The 17,876-nt window shown below is 45.7% G+C and overlaps 1 non-coding gene across 1 annotated transcript; it reads right to left on the reverse strand.

Annotated features, from left to right (window-relative positions):
• Positions 1–16,991: 16,991 nt before the first annotated feature.
• On the reverse strand, positions 16,992–17,065 carry TRNAN-GUU (transfer RNA asparagine (anticodon GUU)). Its single transcript has one exon. It is a non-coding gene; the product is annotated as a tRNA-Asn (tRNA).
• Between the last annotated feature and the right edge of the window lie 811 nt (positions 17,066–17,876).

Raw genomic sequence — 17,876 nt, forward strand, 5'->3', positions numbered from 1 at the left:
AACACTAGCACAGGTAAATAGAGCACTGCATGAAGAGAAGGGATTTTTTTAAAAAAACGACAAAATGTATGTCAAAATAATTTTGTATGACCTGCACCCAAATAGATGCCCTCACCATCTTCCTTCCCTTCCTTCCCTTCCTGCAAAATCTTCCTTCCCTTCCTGCAAATCTGATTGGCTGGCCCTGTGTGGCGGGGGGCAGGAGGTGTAAGAGAGTCTTAATTTTTACCCTCAATAGGTAAAACAGCAGAGCACTGAGGAATGAGCACACAAAGATCTCCATGTGTTTTCTCTAAGTAGCTGTAACAACTAAACCATCCTCTGCTACCTATTCTGTAACTGGAGTCAGTTACAGAATCGGTAGCAGAGGATGGTTTAGTTGTTGCAGCTACTTAGAGAAAACACATGGTGATCCTTGTAGAACTAAATACTAAATATTTATTGGTTAGATACACTTGGAAAGGAAAGACCTAAACCTAATCTAAAGGACTACATAATGGATAGGTAAGGAGGAAGGGAGATCTTTCCATCTTCTCTCTAGGAGAAAAGGAAGGATCGTGACTCAGCACAGGAAGTGTGGAAGAGTCAGATCAGGGGCCATACAGTACAGACAGGTAGAACAGTCAGGGAGACCCTTACTCACTATCTCTACTCCCAATGCCCCTAGTGGTCATTAGGACAGTTGGTGCAAAAGGTCGATGCACTGGAAGTCCATCTCCAACAGGAGGGGCTATGCCATTTTCAAACTCTCTTTCTTTGAGTACAAAGGTGCAGCAGCCAGTGATGGAGAGTCCAGGCAGCCAATCCAGGCTTCGTCCGGCTCGACACGCTGCTCAAACCGCTGGTGGCGACAGCCGTTCATGCTGGGAAGAAGAGGAAGCTGTCCCTGGGCACTTGTGTGGAAACACCAAGGGGCAGCTTCATCAGAAAAGACCATCGAAAGGGGACGGAAGATTGGATCGTGTGGGACGGGAAGTAGAACTTGGCAACTGACATGATGTGGATGTCTTAACATTTCCGGAATGCACTGACATCACCACTGCTTTGGAGATGGAAGCAACATCGCTGAAGTTTCTCCCATTTGGAGATGGAAGCAACATGGCTGAAGTTTCTCCCATTTGGCACAATGGGGAAACTGTGGGGATGCTGCATGCACAAGCACTAGTTGGAAACAGAGACACCACGGCTTCCACCTCCATAGCAGCAGTGATACCATGAGGCTTCCATCTTGTTGACCATTGCCAGCAGAAAGGATGCCAAGGGGTCACAGGCCTTCCCGCCCCCCCACCCACACACACACACACACATTTCCCACTCATTTCACTCCCCCAGCCACCAGACCAGAACTTTACAGCAAGGTGCCAGACAATGCTGGGATAGTATTTTACGGCCCTGTAGACTGAATTAATCAGTGGAAAGAAGCTTCTTTCACTCATAAGAACATAAGAACAGCCCTGCTGGATCAGGCCCAAGGCCCATCCAGTCCAGCATCCTGTTTCGCACAGTGGCCCACCAGATGCCACTAAAAGCATACAGGCAGGAGTTGAGGGCATGCCCTCCCTCCTGCTGATACTCCCCTGCAACTGGTATTCAGAAGAGGCATCCTCCCTTTGAGGCTGGAGGTGGCCTACAGCCCACCGACTATAGTAGCCTATAGATAGACCTCTCCTCCATGAAGTTATCCAAACCCCTCTTAAAGCCACCCAGGTTGTTGGCTGTCACCACATCTTGTGGCAGAGAATTCCACAAGTGGATTATGTGTTGTGTGAAAACGTACTTCCGTTTGTTGGTCCTAAATTTCCTGGCAATCAATTTCATGGCATGACCTCTGGTTCGAGAGTTATGTGAGAGGGAGAAGAATTTCTCTCTATCCACTTTCTCCACACCCTGCATGATTTTATAGACTTCTACCCTGGAACAAGCAGCAGGAGCCAGTGCAAACAGGTAGGTAGGCGGCTCCTCCAGCCTCCCAGAAGCCAGGCTAGCTCCTTAGCTTCCTTTCTGGCCAGGAAGTGGGCAGAGTGAGTCCAAATGTGCAGTGGGGGACAGGGTCATCTCCCCTACAGATTTCCTCTGGCCTGGTACTGAGCTCTCTCCCCACCCCAGTCTTTCCTGTCACATGGTCTTGGACAGGAAGAGAAAACTAGCTTGGGAAGCAGACCAGGAAGTTTGGCCTAGTCCAAAAAGACAGTGTGCTTTCTAAAAGGAATCGGCCAAGTTTCCTGGATAAGTATAACAATGTCAAGGAAGCTTCATTAATATGGTTAATATACTAACAACATTCATTCTTTCAGCTCTGTAAGGATTTAATGTATTGCAAAATTCTCCCTCCATCAATATCATTCTTTGCCACCCAATTGCTTCCCCGAACTGGTTGTTCTAGAGTTGCCCCTAACTGCCGGTGCCAGTCTCCAGATCCCACTTTTCTGTGGGGATTTTGTTCTTCCCAGCAGGCAGCAACAGAGAGCCCAGTCAGGCACTCTGCACATCTTCCAACTGGGAGTGCTGTGTAAAGAGCCAGTGGTGGCGACAACAACACATCCTGGGAGAAAGAGGGCGGAGCCTGGTCGTGGGTGGCAGGTTGAGGCGGAGTCAGTGAAAGGTCACAAGAAAGGCATTCAAAATATAGGCATATTGAGGGGTTGGAACAGGGGCCCAGAAGTCCTCATTTGTGCGGTTGAATGGGATTCAGCGAATTTTCCAGTACTGGATAATACATTTCAGTAGAACCATTCATTCATTCATTCATTCATTCATGCATTCATTCATTCATGCATTCATTCATTCATTCATATGAATGAATGAACCTGATATATGTATCTCTAGGCAGTGTGATATTTTTTATTATTATTTTTATGATTATTATTAGTAGTAGTAGTATTTATTACATTTATAAACCGCCCCATCTAAAGACTCTGGGCAGTATACAATAACTTTTAAAAGACATAAAAACACACAATTCAAAACCCAGTGCTAAAAACAATTCAAAAACAATTCAAAAACAATTAAAACCATTTAAAACCAATTGAAACACTTTTAAAAACACTTTACAAACCTTGGAATGCAAGGCCAAACAAATAGGTTTTTAGGGCTCTCTTAAAGGCCAACAGCATTTAATCCAAATACAATATAAAACACAATAAAAACAATTAAATCCCTATCCCTAACCCTTACCCCTGCTAACTTGGCAAAGAAGGACCTTTTAACATGGTGATTCTCTTTATTTAGCAGGGGGAGAGTAATTGGCCCTCTCCACCCCCAGCACAGGTTCTGTTTTATGTGTTAACAGTTTATTACTTTTTTTGACCAAGTTTGCTTTTATGTAAAGCTCGCTTTTATGTAAAGCTTTTGTACTTTGTGTTTTGCTGGTCAAATGACCATAACAATAAAGATTTGATTTGATTTCTCGGTGTAAACTGCCCTGAGCCATTTTTGGAAGGGCGGTACAGAAATCGAATGAATGAATAAATAAATAAATAAATGGCAATCTCACAGAATAAAAATAAATTGTTTAAAATTAATTTTAATTAAAAGCCTGAGAAAACAGGTGTTTCTTGAGGGTCATTTAAAAAGCAACCGGAGATGGAAAGGCTCGTATTTTGGCAGGGGGCATATATTCCAAAGCCCCATGGGAGCCACAGAGAAGGCCCAGTGCCTGAGTCACCACCAAACAAGTGCTAGAAATGGCACCCAGATCTCCCCAGATGATCCTAATAGGCGGCAGATATAACTGAGTAAGCAGCACGTCAAGCTTGAGAAGGGCTGGGGTTATGGCTCTGGGGTTTCCTCTTCCTGTACCACTGTGCTGCCACCGCACAGAAGTAGTTGCCCGAGTCACTGAGCTGAGAGCCAGAGAGATGCAGACGGCCTTCTGTCCCAGTCCCCAGATACTCCAGGGTGAAACGTCCTTCAGTGGTATTGCCCTTGCTAGCTCTGGACAACAGAAGGGATGGTGCAGTTCCAGGCAGTTGGTGGTACCAGAAGTGGGTCCAATAAGCAGTGGGGTTCTTGCAGGTGATGGTGAAGAGGTCTCCTTCCCTGATCTCCTGTGACGTCGGGGTCTGAGTCACTTGGGAATCAGAACGACGGACTGCCAGGACACAAGATTCCAAAGGAAAAGTTTTGGTTTAGTTTGAAGACCATTGTGGCCAGACTGCACGTTACATTAAGTCCACATAACCAAACATAATGGTTTAACCATTTTTTAAAAAATAGCAGTTGGGCCAGCCCTCCCCATGAAAGGAGAGCATAGAGAGGAATGGCCCTGCTCCCCTGTCATGGACCAGATCCACAGCACCCACACCCACATTGGTACTATATACAGGTGAAACTCAGAAAATTAGAATATCGTGCAAAAGTCCATTAATTTCAGTAATGCAAATTAAAAGGTGAAACTGATATATGAGACAGACGCATTACATGCAAAGCGAGATAAGTCAAGCCTTAATTTGTTATAATTGTGATGATCATGGCGTACAGCTCATGAGAACCCCAAATCCACAATCCCAGAAAATTAGAATATTTTCTAATCTGCCAGGAGAACCCAATATTGCACCAAGCAGACAGTTCCACTGCCTCACACCTCTTACAGTTAGGAAGTTCTTCCTGATATCTGTCCCAAATCTGCTTCCTTGTAACTCCAACCCATTGAGTTTAGTCCTGCCCTCAGGAGCAACAGAGAACAAGTCCACTCCTTCTCTGTTTCAGCTCTTCTTCCTGATATTTGGAAGTGGCTCTGATATCCCCCACCTCAATCTCCTTTTCTCCAGGATAAACAGACCAGCTCCTTCAACCATTCCTCATAAGACTTGGTTCCCAGCCTGCCCGCCATCTTGGTTGCTCTCCTCATCTGAACTCGTTCCATTTTTCCAATGCTGTCAAAATATGAAGGGTGGAGGGGGAGGGAGAACCAACAATCACTTACTCAAGACTGACGTAATTAGCACAGTCAAGGCCCATGGGAAAAACATACTCCTGTGCAGCAAAGTGGAAGTACTTGGGTTGAATTTGGAAGAAATTCAGAAGGAATCTTGATGTGATCAGCTTCTGGGCTTTCCACTGCTCAATCCACTGCCTGGGATGAAATGCAGCCAAATTCTTCCCCTTGGTAAATAATGTGACAAATGCACCTTAGCACTCCAAGCAGAGAGATTAGAAGCCACAGGATGTGGTTGGCAACAAGGATCTCCATGTGTAGTAGAGAAAAACCAAGTTTCAAAATGTGATTTTCAGCAAAGGACAAAGTATGAATTGAACTTGCTCAACATCTCCACCTTGTGTTTGCAAATAGCTTGTAGAGTAGCAAGTTATGATTCCAGTTTCCAGACTGAATAGCAATGAAAGGGGATCCAAGTAATGTGATGGCCATATCATTATGGAATACGTTGGAATGATGCTAATGTGGCTCATTCATCTCCCTTTCCATGCTTTATGAAAACAAGTGCACATGCCTGCCAGTAAGTCTTGGGAACCTCTTCTGGGATGATTGCACAGATTGTTTTTCCACCATCACTAGTTGGAGGGGAACTGGTCTTGTGGTAGCAAGCAGGAATTTCCCCCTTTGGTAAGCAGGTCTGCCCCAGTTTGCATTCGAATGGGAGATTACATGTGTGAGCACTGTCAGGTGTTTTCCTTATGGGATGGGGCCGCTCTGGGAAGAGCACCTGCATGCAGAAGTGCCCTCCCTAGCATCTCCAAGATAGGGCTGAGAAACTTGGAGAAACTGCAGCCAGTCTGTGTGTACTATATTGAGTTAGATGGACCAATGGTCTTATTCCATACAAGACAGCTTCCTATGTTCCACATCTCAAAATACTGGGCATTCTGATCTCAGCCTTGGGCAGTACCTTTCACAATTTTTCAAGCACAGCCATTTGGGAAGAAGAAGAAAGAGTATGAAAGCCTTTTCCCACTGTGCTGATCTCTTCAATTACTGCACTTCCCTAGAGCTGGGAAAGTGGTACTTGAAGAGAACCAGAGCCCTATGGAGCTCCAACTCCATTTTAGATGTTGGGATGTGTGAGCTGGCTCTGCTCGAAGGCTCACCCTCGAATCGGACTGAGGGGAGCCGGTCTGAGGGCAAGTCAAGCCAAGCCCCCGGCTCGCAAGCCGGCTCAAGAGGTATACTTGTAAAGGGGAATCTGGCAAGGGAGGCTGGTGGTGGGGTGGAAGGAGCCCTCACAGCCACCTCTGCCTCCTCCTCCATTGTCCCCTCAGCGGCAGCTGCAGTCTTGGCCATCACCGCTGCTTGATTTTAAAGGTAAAATATTTAAAGGCTACAACCTTTTCCATCACCCCCACCCCCCACATTTAGCCCTTTACAAGTATACCCATCATGCCCCTCGAGCCACTTCAATGACCGGACCAGGCCCAGGTTCAATCAAGCCTGAACCCGAGCTGCCAGCAGTGGTTCAAATCCAGTCCGGATTCGAGCCGACCTGGACAACATTCGGTTCCGTTCACATCTCTAGTTAGAAGGTGCACACAGACTGCTGGTAAGTGTAGTCCTGCCCAGTGATTTGCCCATGGAGCAATGGGGAATTTATAATGTTTACCAGACCCTCTTTTGCAAACGGATTGTTAGACCCAAGCCAAACTGGGCAAGGGTCAAGAGTGCAGGTGGTAGGTCGCACAGTCCAAAACAGCTTTTCTACATCCTCAGGAGTCACAAACAGAAAGTCATCCAGGTCAATTTCAGAGGAGTTGCTAAAAATTATAACAGAAGGACAGCCCCGCTGGATCAGGCCCAAGGTCCATCTAGTCCAGCATCCTGTTTCACACAGTGGCCCACCAGATGCCGCTGGAAGCCTACAGGCAGGAGTTGAGGGCATGCCCTCTCTCCTGCTGTGACTCCCCTGCAACTGGTAGGGGTATGCAAACAGGGTCGAAACCAAACCGGTTCCATGTCTAATTGGTTCAGTTCAAAGGTTCGGGGTCAAGCCAACCCCCCCACCCCCCGGTTCAGGGGTTTAGGCAAACAATTTTTATTAATTTTACCCGCTCCGGACACTTCTCCAAGGTGGCAGCAGGGGTCCACAGAGGTTCCTCCTCCCCCTGCCGGCCTCCTGGGTAGTTAAAACTTGCCCGGTTCGGACATCTTCAGCCCTTTCCAGGCCTATTCCCTGGCATGGCAGCCATTCTGGAGGCTGCCACGCCTGTGCAGTAGGATCCTGCATGGTCAGGTCATGACCCAGCCACGCAGGGTCCCACTGTGCAGGTGCGGTGGCCTCCAAAATGGCCACCACTCCAAGGAATAGGCCTGGAAAGGGCCAAAGACACCTGAACTGGGCAAGTTTTAACTACCCAGGAGGCCGGCGGGGGGAGGGGGAACCTTGGCAGATTCCCACCCACCCCCCGCCACCTTGGAGAAGCCCTCAGAGGGGATAAGTTTAATAAATAAATAAATAAATAAATAATTTTTTTTAAATTGTTTGTCGAACCTCCTCACACTGGACTGAACTGGGGTGGGGGTTCAAAGGGGGCCAAAACTGAACTGGGCAGCTGGTTTTGTGCACATCCCTAGCAACTGGTACTCAGAGGCATCCTGCCACTGAGACTGGAGGTGGCCTATAGCCCTCTGACTAGTAGCCGTTGATAGAAGTTATCCAAACCCCTCTTAAAGCCATCCAGGTTGTTGGTTATCACCACATATTGTGGCAAAGAATTCCACAACTTGATTATGCATTGTGTGAAAAAGTACCTCTGTTTGTTGGTCCTAGATTTCCTGGCAATCAATTTCATGGCATGACCCCTGGTTCTAGTGTTATGTGAGAGGGAGAAGAATTTCTCTCTATCCACTTTCTCCATACCATGCATGATTTTATAGACCTCTATCATGTCTCCCCGCAGTCATCTTTTTCCTAAACTAAATAGCTCCAGGTGTTGTAGCCTTGCCTAAGGAAGGTGCTCTAGGCCCCTGATCATCTTGGTTGCCCTCCTCTGCACCTTTTCCAGTTCTACAATGTCCTTCTTGAGATGTGGTGACCAGAATTGCACACAGTACTCCAGGTGTGGCCACACCATAGTTTTGTATAAGAGCATTATAATATCTGTTGTTTTATTTTCAGTCCCCTTCCTAATGATCCCTAGCATTGAATTGGCCTTTTTCACAGCTGCCGCACATTGAGTCGACACTTTCAATGAGCTGTCCACCATGACCCCAAGATCCCTCTCCTGGTCAGTCACCAAGAGCTCAGATCCAAACCTTCATAACAGACTCTGCCCTAACCATAGAATCCAGTTAAGTCCAAATATGAGAGATTAATATACTACCGGCTATGTGCATCTACCGGTATGTGCAAAGTAAAAACATTTAAAACAATTTCACAGAGAAAAAGTCAAAACAATCTCATAGGATAAAAACAATTAAACAGTTTAAAATTAATTTCAGTTGAAGGCCTGAAGGAACAGGTGTGTCTTGAGGGTCTTCCTAAAAGCAGATAGAGAAGGAGATGCCCTTATTTTGACTTGGAGTTGTTCCAAAGTCCTGGGGCAGCCACAGAGAAGGCCCAGAGAGCTGAGTCGCCACCAAACAAGCCGGTGGCAACCATAACCGGACTTCTCCAGATGATCTTAATAGGCAGCAGGGTTCATGAACGAGAAGGTGCTCTCTTAAATAACCTGGTCCCAAGCCTTTGAGAGATTTATAGGTAATAACCAGTACTTCGTATTTTGCCTGGAAACATATCAGCAGCTGGTGCAGTTCTTTGAAAACAGGTGTTATATGGTCTCTTCGAGTTGTTCCAGTCTGGTTGCCACATTCTGTACCAATTGTAGTTTCCGGACTATGTACAAGGGCAGCCCCATGTAGAGTCCCTTACAGTAATCAAGCCCGGAGGTTACCAGCATATGCACCCATTTTTGGAGGTTTTAAGGTAATTTACTTAATACAGGAGGGGTTTACCATTCCCATCTCCCACACAGTATGAGATGATGCCTTTCAGCATCTTCCTATATCGCTGCTAGCCAACATAGTACCAGTGGGGATTCGAACCGGCAACCTTCTGCTTGTTAGTCAAGCATTTCCCTGCCGCGCCACTTAAGGTTAGGAGATAAAACTGTTGTTGGAGAACTTGAAGAGTCTTGAGTGCCCTCTAGTGGAATGAAACAGGCGGGCATTAGGGAGCTTGGGAGCTACGGACAGCTCTTCTGCCTATCTGAAGTAGAACCCCAAATGTCTGGACTTATATTTTCCTGTATAAAACCGACAAACAGGCACAACCCAAACATGAATATAACCCAGGGGAAATTAGCACTAATGTTTTTTAAAATGCATAGACCACACCTGTGTATTCTTCACACTGCTGCATAATCCATGGGATATATATGTGAAACTACAGTATTCCAATCCTGCTAGGGTGGTTGGAGAATATTCTTCCCTTCTCAGCATACAGGGCACCACCAGGACTTGGTACTGCTGCAGGTATATAGAGAACTGCATGACGAGAAGTTATATAAACTTCTATAGACACACGGAGCTACCATTGGGCGAATGGGTTCAAAGAACCCGGGCCGCACCCAATCAGGGGCCGTGCTTCACGGCCCTGACACGCCTCCCGCATCTGACATCAGATGCAGAGGGGTGCTAGTTTAGCTCCCAAGCAGGGGCCGCGCGGCCCCTTCGGAATCTAAACTAAGGCTGGTGCTGCGTTCGCAGTTTCAGCCAGGAGCAACTCTTCCCTGCTAAGGCAGGCAAGAGCTGCTCCTGGCTGCTCAGTAGCTCCTGAAGAGGCCGTGCTGCCCCTTCAGGAGTTAAACTCCAACTCCTTTACGGAGCCTCAAGGCTCCGTTTGGGAGTCAGACCACGCCCCCCGCCACGTCTGATGTCAGATGTGGGGGACGTGGCTAGCCCTGCGTCTGATGTCAGACGCAGGGTGCGGGGTCAGAGGGGTGGCCGCCACGGCCGCACACAGGCCGCCGGGGTTCCCACTCCACCGCTGACCGATACCTAGTACCCACTGCGGTGGAGGATCGGGTCCACCACTCAGCGGGCGGAGGCCATTTGTAAATGGCTTCCACACATGTGCAGAGGCCAGCTGAATGGAAGAGCTGATCCTCAGCAGAACAGCTTTCAGGTGCAGCAGGAGGAGAGGTAAGCACCTACTAATTTACAATTAAAGGTGCCTCCCACCACCACCACCACTACCACCGCCACCACCACCACCACCACCCCCATGGCAGTGCCCACACTGGCTACCGCTGCTTTGAGGACTAGGATGCTTCAGTCCTGCCATCAGGCTCTGCCAAAGCAGAAATCCATAGAGGGCAGAAGTCAGTGTCCTGAGTGTCTGTTTTCAGTCTCATTTCTCATCCTTAATGTTGTCAAGTTGGGTGGGACAATGTATAAGCAACACCAGAGACTAAGCAGAATTTCCAGTGGCCAAGAGGTGGGCAAATGAGGCCCACGGTCATCCCTAGCAAGAGTGTCCAGCATAATGCAAATTACATGTCTGCTGACTGGCTTGCATTCCATCATCAACACAAGTTGCAGGGTTCTGCATTTGTTGCCATGGACTTTGTGTTATCTCTGTGCAGATTTACCTCCCCACCCCGCCCCCTACCACACTCAGCTGTACACAAATACTTGATGTGCACAGCCTTGCCTTTAAGAAATACATAATTTAGGCTGGGATCGCAATGCTCTGCAATATTTTGAACCTTAGGAACTTCTGGTTGTGAAGGGGGCATCCTTGTAAGAAGAGGCAGCCCTTCCATGAGGCAAAGTGACTGCTTCATCTCGGGCAACAGATTACTGGAGGGCCAGTGAGATGGCTAGATACCCTCCTGCTTTATTAAAAGAGGGGAGGGGAATAGGATGTGCATGGGGGGACAGCATTTGGCACCAAGGTAGAAGGAGAAACAAGTGATTGCATGAGAGAAAGGGGCTAGATAGGTCAGCTTTTGCTCCTACCTTGGTCAAATGCTGAGTATGACAGGTGGGTAGGATGATACTGTCCTACCCAGCTCCTGTCTCCCAAACCATCACTTTTCCCTCCTCCTACTTAGTTGTTTGTTTCCACACAACCAAAAATTGGGAGTCCACACAGCTCCCAAACCTGGGTAGGACACTTTTCATTTTCGGTTGTATGAACAACCTCTGTGTATTTGTATTTACATTAGTATTCTTCTCAGCATGTTTGATGAAGTATCAGAATGAGTTATTCTTTAGAAAACTCACCATATGCAGGTTTTTAATATGTATGTATTAATTACTGTTTGTATTTACTTATTAATTACTGTTTGTATTTACTGTCATTTGTCATTCCAATACAGATGTATAATCATCCGTGTGTTTTTGATCGTGGTTTTTGATTAAAGTCAAAATTTATCCCCTGGTTTTCAGGTCTGAGTTCTCCTCAAAGTCAAATTTCAAATGTGATTTTCTTTAAAAATGTATAACATAATGTGAAAGAAAACAGTCTTTTGATGGCTGTTGCTGGTATCTGCCTTATTAGATAGTGAGCCCTTTGGGGACAGGGGACCTTTTTAATGTATTTATTTTTCTTTGTAAACTGCTTTGAGAACTTTGGTGGAAGAGTGGTATATAAATATTTGTAGCAGTAGTAGTAGAAGCAGTAATGCTGAAAAGGTTGAATTTCATATCTGAAATGTTGCCACATTTTCATTGTCAGCATCATCTGTGGGTTAGGCCAGGCATATTCCCAGATTCATTTGAGGTCCCACCGTCTATCCCTGCCATCATCTTCTCGGCCTATGCACTTGTGAGCTCTGATCTCCCATTCCCACCAACTGCAGGAATCTTTGCTTTGCTCCATGGGTAGATCCCATAACTGGATGTAAGGGAAGCTGTTGCTTGGCAGTGCCAGCCATTGACCTGGAAGACCCTTCCCCAGTCTCCGATATTTTGAGGCATGCAATGGGAAGGGGAAGCACTTTGTATATTGGCAAGTGGATAGGTTTGCAATGCAATGCGCATATTAACTCTAAGCAATTCTTCCACCAAGACCTCTTTATTATGCAAAGATAAGATACCTTGGCTTTTAGGAAACAACTAAAGAAACATCTCTTCAGCCAAGCTTTTTAGCTATCTGGTCTTTTTTATGTTTTGTTGATATTTTTGTATGTTTTAATTGTTAAAATTTCTTAGTTTGTTCTATTGCTGTAAACCACCTAGAGGCTTCAATAGTGGGTGGTATACAAATATGTTAAATAAATAAATAAATAAATAACCCTAACCTCTGCTAACTTGGCAGAGAGGCACCTTTTAATGTGATGATTCTCTTTATTTAGCAGGGGGAGAATAACTGGCCCTATCCACCCCCAGCACAGGACCTCCAGTGACTGTTGCTGGTGTCTATCTTATGTTTCTTTTTAGATTGTGAGCCTTTTGGGGACAGGGAGCCATCTTATCTATTTGTTATTTCTCTGTGTAAACTGCCCTGAGCCATTTTTGGAAGGGCGGCATAGAAATCAAATCAAATAAATAAATAAATAAATAAATACCATCCACCAGATGTTACAAGTTAAAACAAAACCGGTTTCAGCGTCAATACACCATCCTCAGTTGCTTATACAAACCAAATATCTGAGCAGTTCTTAAATTCCTTTCTCGCAAGGTAAGCAGTAGGTGAGGAAGAGAAAAGGGAGTTTTTCATATTTTTGGAGGCAAAATGCGAGCAGGAGGCTGTACTCCACCAGGGGTCTCCAAAACCTGGTGATGCCTCTGCTTCACCTTTTTAGGTCAACTGCAGGTTTTTGTGACAGCCCAGAGGCATCTTTGCAGCACTGTGACTCAAGGCACAAAAATAGACGGCAGCATCTTCCAACTGGGCGCTCTTCAAGGATAAGGTGGTGGTTCTCCCGGTTGTATCCAGACTCATGCTGAAACGCCCAAAAGGTTTGGATTGTGCATTACCTGCCAGTAAGGCCAGAAACTGAAGCTTGCTGCCTGCGTACTGCTTATACCATTGCAAATTGTACAGAGTTCCAGAATAGGAACAGTTGAGTTGGATGGGTTCTCCCTCATTGGCAAAAGCAAGCGGCTCTTTCTGAGACACAGAATCCTGGCCTGAAACAACTGGAAGAGAATGGGAATGTCAGGAAATATCTTTCTCATTTTATTCAAACATAAATATTCGTTATTCAATGAATCTGTACTCACACTACAAGCAACTGTAAAGACAAACAATAATCATTACATACATATAAAAAGCATTCATATGGCGAGGTTTCCGGACAATAACTCGTTTCGCAATAACGTGCATAGAAGAATACTGGTGTAAATATGAATACAGAGTTAATCAGATGCAAAAAAAACCACCCACATATATATAGGGCTGCTCAAATGAAGTGACCCACGTGGGTCTATAATTCCATTTTATTTCAAACAAAAAATTAGGGATGGGAGAGAGGAGAAGTGAGGGAGAGAGAGAGAGGAAGGAAGGAAGGAAGGAAGGAAGGAAGGAAGGAAGGAAGGAAGGAAGGGAAAATGCAATGGAATAATGTGAGTTCCAGCAAGGAGTGTCCTTGAATTCTTTGTTTTGTTCCATTTCTTTCTCTCTTAAAAGAGGAAGCATCAGCTACAATCTGATTAAAATAACATAAGCTTAATGGCTACAATCCTAATCATGCATAAGACTGGGCTGTCCACTCCAATGAAGACAAGTGCACCCGAGTCCTGGATCATGTCCAAGTCAGGATTCAAATCGAGGAACATAGGAAGCTGCCTTATACTGAGTTAGACCTTTGGTCCATCTAGCTAAGGTTTGTCTATATAGACTGCAGCAGCATCTCCAAAGTTGCAGGCAGGAATCTCTCTCAGCAGTATCTTGGAGATGCCAAGGGGGGAACTTGGGACCTTCTGCATGCGAGCATGCAGATGCTCTTCCCAGAGCGGCCCCATCCCCTAAGGACAATATCTTACAGTGCTCACACATGTAGTCTCCCATTCAAATGCAAAGTAGGGTGGACCCTGCTTAGCAAAGGGGACAATTCATGCTTGCTATCACAAGACCAGCTCTCCTAACAGACCAGCTCTCCTCAATATGGTAACAGCCCTTTAGTAGACAAAAGGTACCTGTAGAGATTGCCAGAAGCAAAGCAGCAGTTCTTGGCACAGGAGACCCCATTGTCCTTTTGTTCAACAGAAGAGGTGAATACGCTTTAATTACTCCCATACACAGAAGAGTTATGACTCAGACCACAAACCTCTGAGTGGTTTCGTGTTCCTGTCTCTGGAAGATCAAAGAAACACCAGGTTTTCTTCTCTTTCAGAAGTAGAGGAGCAACCTTTAGCAGCAAGAAATTATCAAATGTTGTCCTGTGTCAGGGGTTCCCAGCCTGCGGTACTCCAGATGTTGTTGAACTACAACTCCTATCATCCCCAGGCAAAATAAATTATAGCTGGGGACGATGGGAGGTGTAGTCGAACAACATCTGAGGTGCCCCTGTCCTATGTCAAGGAAAACCCATGGCCAACTCTCCAAGCTCAACCTAGAGCTGAAAAGCACATTCAGAAAAGGGGTGTGGTAAGGCTGGACCATCCACTAGGCATACTTAGGCAGTCACCTAGGGCACCAGTTCTTGTGGGGTGCATAAACAGTGCCAGAATATAGGCCTGCCACTTATTCTCTCCCTTCCTCTCGTATTGCACCCCTGAAATACAGCACAGTGGAAGATCGCAATAAATGGAATATGTAATAGAGTGTAATAAGTGGAAGAATGTGATAAGTCATTCTGCACCTTGCTCCCCAAAGGGCCTGCCCATTCAGCACCCCAAAAGACATAGCCATCTTTCCTCAGCCCCCAATAAGCAGCTCATCTCACAAGCGGCACTCCCTCTCTTGGATACGGATTGCCTGACTCAGCATTAGTTCCCAAAAGGAAATGGTCTCAGACTGGATTTCCAAATTAGCCGCAGCATCTTTTCATCTCCGAAGTGTTAGTTTTGCCCCCATAATAGACCGGGAACTCTTTCCAACTGTACCCCCCAAACCAGGGCAGGCCCATCATTCGGTGGTCACCTGCATGGACTAGTCATTTGACCCACAAATGAGCAACCTATGTGGGTCAAGTTGAAGCCAGGGCCCCGCGTTTATCAGCTTGGGGTGGCTACCAAAACCAAACTTTGCCTAGGGCACCAAAAACCCTAGGATCAGCCCTAGTGTGTGGTATAGTGCCTCTCAGACTCTATCACTTCAGAGTGTGGGCTGTGATACATAGGAAACTGACCTGCTAGGTTGGACCATTTCCATCTGGACTTCTTTTCCACTTTGCTATTTAGTCATTCAAACTTCCTCTGCATTCTGAAGTGGAAGAGCGGATACTTTTTCTGACAGTGCAGTTGGGTCCTATGGTAGGGTGTCTTAAAGATAGGTTCTTTTGAGAACCCCCAGATTTTGTTGAACTGCAACTCTTATCAGCCCCAGTCACAATAGCCAAAGAGGACCTGAGTTTAAGAATCTCTGCCCTAAGTGAAGACTATGGGAGATGGCTTCCCAATCGCAGCACTTTCCTTTTCTTCCATTAAACAGTGACCCATTCCATTGATTTTGCCCTATCCACAAATCTCAGGCTAAGTTACCCATATCATTAGATGCGTACATTAAAAAGGAAAGGAGGTTAAGCAAAAGAAACTTTTGTTTCCTTTCTTTCCTTTTTTCTTTAATTAATTAATTAATTAATCTCACTTCTGCCACAGACTCGCTGGCTGGTCTTGGGCCAATCATTTGTCTCTCGGATCTGGTTCCACATTTTGCATCCACCAAAGGACAAAATGCACAACGGAACTGCAGTTTTTTGTGCTGCTTATGTAACAGCCCACTTTGTTGAATGGGGTTTACTCTGAAGCAAGCACATCAGAATTGCTGCCATAGAAGTCCTAAGGTGGCCGACTACCATGCATCCCCCAAAATAACTTTCTACACTCTCAGACATCTCAGGCCCTGATTGGCTTATATTCCTTGGTTCTTATTGGACAGGACTCATATATAAGTTGTTCCAGGTCTAGTCAAACATTAGTCCTGAAGATTCTTTTGGTGGGTGTGGCTAATAAGCTGGGATTGCGCTAGTATCATGTCCTGGGGCCGAAATAAACAAATACACACATGTCCTTGAACAACCATTCTACATTCTGCTTCTTTGGATTTTTAACTTTTTAACAAATATTGGAAACTCCCCAGTAATAGGGGGCAAAAGAGATGGGTAGGCAGAGGGAAGATAGAAGAAGCATGCTGGGATATACTGCTCCTTCCAAGATCTCTTTCTGTCTTTTAACTTTTGAAGTGACAGGTAGGATTTCCATGTTGCTCCTGGAAGAAGCAGCCCTAGTTGGATCTTTTCCAAAGTGAGATACAACTTCTGTGGACAACTAAAGAAATTACCTAAGAACAGAATAGCATCTACATATATATTGTGTCCCACTGGAAAGATGGATCCAGATTGATGATATGTCATTTTTAAAAAGACTTTTAAAGGTCTCTCTAAATTACAAGCTTCAAATGGCTTAATTCCATGAGTTTCATTTCCAAGGAATCCTGGGAAATATAGTTCCTTTGGGGGCTAGAGATGCCCATTGGAAAATTCTGGGCAACTACAATTTCCAGTGTCCGTTCGTGAAAAGTCTTGCCTTCTCTAGGTTTAGTAGAGATTCTGTTTGCTATGCTAGAAAGCAAGTCACTAGATGGCAGCAGAGGGCAAAAAATCTTTGAACAGCAGCTTTGAGGAAACTACAGTATGGTAGGAACATAGGAAAATAGGAAACTGCCATATACTGAGTCAGACCATTGGTCTATCTAGCTCAGTATTGTCTTCACAGACTGGCAGCGGTTTCTCCAAGGTTGCAGGCAGGAATCTCTCTCAGCCCTATCTTAGAGAAGATACAAGTGGCTTCAACCCCTGAGGGGAATATCTTGCAGTGCTCACACATCAAGTCTCCCATTCACATGCAACCAGGGCAGACCCTGCTTAGCTATGGGGACAAGTCATGCTTGCTACCACAAGACCAGCTCTCCTCTCCCAAAATTAACAGACATCGTCCCTGGGTGGGCTCGAACCACCAACCTTCCGGTTAACAGCCAAATGCGCTAACCAATTGCGCCACAGAGACCCCATAAAAATTAACATGCTGACAGTCGGATACCAATAAACTTCATAGCAGTTGATACCAATCAACTTCACAGGATATGAGAGGCAGCCCTAGGGGAGCCTGATCAGGGTATATTGTTGTCAAGCCACTATATTGGTTCAAGATGGCAGCCACACAAAGTATAGACCACACCCATTTGCAATCCACATACTGACAGATTTGGGGCACATGGGAGGGGGTCCTAGGGATGAGAGGGGTGGTTTTTTTTTAAAACCAGTCTGCCATCTTGTTTCAAGATGAGGCCATAACAGCTGGCAAACCAGTCAAAACTGGTAAAAGGCCCTCTGTGTCATCCATATGAGCCTCCTGGAGAAGCCCTCAATCAGGGAAGGCTTCAGCCCTGATCTTTAAGGGATAGTAGAGCCCCATCAGGATGGCTGAGAGCACAATCTCTCAGATTGTTCGCACACCCACAGTCCCTCCATCTGGTCTGGATTAAGGGTTTTACTGTTATATATAGTAACCAATGGGTACAGCAACCAGCCTCGGAATTGACAATGAAGACATTGAAGTGGTGAATAGCTTCTGCCTTTTAGGATCGACCATCAACAGTAAAGGATCTAGCAGTCAAGAAATACGCCACAGACTAGCACTTGGTAGGGTTGCAATGAAGGTCTTGGAAAGGGTATTTAACTGCGGTGACGTGTCTACACCTACAAAAATTAGAATCGTTTGGACAATGGATTTCCCTGTGACACTCTATGGATGTGAAAGCTGGACTTTGAAAGAGCAAGATAGAAAAAGCATTGATGCTTTTGAACTTTGGTGCTGG

This window comes from Hemicordylus capensis, chromosome 6, assembly GCF_027244095.1.
Source record: "Hemicordylus capensis ecotype Gifberg chromosome 6, rHemCap1.1.pri, whole genome shotgun sequence".
Taxonomy (NCBI): Eukaryota; Metazoa; Chordata; class Lepidosauria; order Squamata; family Cordylidae; genus Hemicordylus; species Hemicordylus capensis.